This window comes from Elephantulus edwardii, unplaced genomic scaffold (genome assembly GCF_000299155.1).
Source record: "Elephantulus edwardii isolate Elephantulus edwardi_28Jun2011 unplaced genomic scaffold, EleEdw1.0 scaffold00106, whole genome shotgun sequence".
Lineage (NCBI taxonomy): Eukaryota > Metazoa > Chordata > Mammalia > Macroscelidea > Macroscelididae > Elephantulus > Elephantulus edwardii.
The window spans coordinates 11,049,183-11,052,112 of record NW_006399856.1 but is presented as its reverse complement, the minus strand read 5'-3'; positions in this window follow the sequence as shown (position 1 = coordinate 11,052,112).

Genomic DNA, 2,930 nt, shown 5'->3' with positions numbered 1-2,930 from the left:
ACTAAACCCACTACCACCGAGTGCAATCTGAGAGCCTTCTTTGGTTCGATTTCTGGGGTTGTATATCTTTATGTGAGAAGACCACCTGTTTTCCTTCCAGGGAGAGTGGCTGGGTGTATTCAAATTGCCAGCTTTTCAGATCTAACCCATTACATTACCCTGTCTCTCTGTGAGGTCCCAGGTCTGTCTATTATTATAAGCTTTTAAGTGACCATCTAAGTGGCAACTACTGGACTCGTACAAAGCAAAATTTTTTTTTGGGGGGTTGGGTTTCGTCTGTTTATTTCTCTCTTATTCTTTATTATCCTCTTACTCGGATTCACAATCAACATCACCCTTGGTACCAGCAGTCAGGAAATCAGGAGCCATAATTGCACTGTTAAGTCAGCTGTGAGGGATCTCTCCAAAATGCTGAAGAGCAATGATGTCAGTTTGAAGACCAAGATGCTCCCTCCTGGTCTTCTCAATCATCTGCTATGCATCAAAGAGCTGGACAATGAGTAAGGGTGACAGAAGAAGAACTGATGCCTTTGAGTCATAGTGTTGGAGAAGAGTACTGAATATCCCATGGATGTTTAGGAGGCTAGAAGTCTAAATGCATATTGCCAGCTCTGAGGGAGGGTCCCCTCTCTGAAGCAGTCTGGAGGAAGTGCTTGTAGGTGCTTGTAGGCCCGGCATTCTGTGGTGATCTCTTTGTGTCTTGGCCTTCCCGGTGTCAAGGAGCCTCCAGTGCAGAGACCACACCTCCTCGGGCCACTGGACCTTCGTACGTGCTGTCCCTTCGTGTCATGCCCCCTGAGTGATGGTTCCCAGCCGGTTGACGAATAATGTGCCAGTTACAGCAATGTCCCGTGTAGGAGGCGTCACCAGCTTCAGACCCCCGCGCGGGGGCGCCACGTGCCGCACGCACTGATGATCCAAAGCAAATTTTTTTAAAAAGTCAAAGATTGAATGAACTTCAGCCTCCATCCATTACCTGACCCTGAGACCAGAACTGGATGGTGCCAGGTTACCACTGCTTACCATTCGGAAAGGGACCATAGTAGAGGTGGAGCAAAACGTAGGAGGGAAAAAAAAAACCCCAAAACCAAAATCATAAAGTGAGAGCAAGCTTACTGTCTATAAGCAATTGGTGGAATCCCTGAGAAGAAGGATCTTAGTTATCCTTTTAACCTGGAACTGAAACCACCCCGACTCAACCCTCAGCCAAAATATGGACAGCCTAAATCTTTATCCCACCAGGAAAGAACATACTCCTTAAAACAATCAACCAGGAAAGATCAAAAGGATGGCATCCACCCAGAGATAAACCTCAGAAAGCAGGAAGAGAGATGACATAAGGATGAATGGAAAAGCGAAACATAGGAAGGAGACGGGGAGAGTGCTAGAATCTGGAGAATGCAGTATCACGAGACAATGTGTATGAATGGTTGACTGGAAAACCAACTTGCTTTGCGAACTTCTATTCAAATAATAATAAAATGTTAAAAAATCCCACAATGTTTAGTATCAATCATAACAAATGTTTTCTGTGTTAAGCACATTGTATTTATCCTTTTCCATTTAAAAATGATTTTACTCAATGTCATATCTTTATATGCAAAGAAAACAAGTACTGAAATTATTCTTTCAAGTATTAAGTTCTGCCCAGTACTGTAGATTCCAATTCATAGCAACCCCATGTGGCAGAGTAGAACTGTGCTGTGTAGAATTTTCAAAAGCAGATTTTTATAAATACATCTCTGTGGTTTTTTCCAAGGCACCTCTGGATAAGCTGATACTACTAATCTTTTTATTAGCAGCCAAGTATATTAATGATATGATGCTAGGCATTCATAAAGTAAATCAATAGTATAATTTTTATAATCATTACAAAAAATCACATCAAATGCTATTTCTTTAATTTCTTTTATTAAATGCTTTCCTTATTTCTTTTATCACAATTCGATATTATCCAACAATTATTTATCACTTGTTTATTAACTTTGTCTCCAGGGATCTTGCTAGTCTTTTTCACTATCATTATTTTTACAGTCTGACTTATAGAAGACATAAAGAACTTGTTAAACTAATAAATAAACTGAATTGTTCTGTAGTAACGGTCATTGCTTTCATGGCTTTAAAAGATATTTTAAAGGAAGGTAGATTAGTTTGTGTTCTAGAAATTAACTGGAATGGAAATCTGTGGAAAGCCCGGGTGTCGTTTGTTGAAAGAATTAGGGGCATTTTCTGATGGGATTAGGCTCAGCAGAGCCTTAAGAGTTCCATGTCTGCTGTAAGGTAAGAAGACTTGCTGCTTCAACCAGAGCAGCTCTGCATTCATCACATCACACAGGGACTTTCCACACTTGCTTTTGTTTGAAGAAAATGTTCCCTTGCTTAATAAGAGGGAACCAGGGATCAATATTAAGTTACCGAATAGGCAAGGTAAGCACAGATTTACTTGTGCTTGTTTACTGATCTCTGGTGAGCAGTTTTTCATTTCTCTACACATCGAGGATTCTGCCACCAGGCATGGCTAACGTCTCTTTCCCAATGTCATAGCACTTCCCTGTAGAACAAAGCTTCTTTTCAAATGCATATAAATCTCTGAGCACAAAAAAAGAGCCCAGGCAGCACAGTGGGTTAAGGGTTGTTCTGCTAAGCAAAAGGTTGGTAGTTTGAACCTACTGGCTGCTTCTTAGGAGAATGAGATGGTCTGCTCCTGGAAAGATTTACCACTTCAGTAATTCTGCCGGGCAGTCCTCCTCTCTGTATGGGGTTGTTGGGAGCTGAAGCCCACTTGAAGGCAGTGGGTGTGGGTTGAGGCTTGAAGCACAAGTAAACTCATATTTGAGATGGTGAAAAACAAGGCAACTGGTCACTATCAATTAGTAAGAAAGCACAAATAAACCTGTACTTACCTTGTTTATTGGGCAATCTGCCTGGGG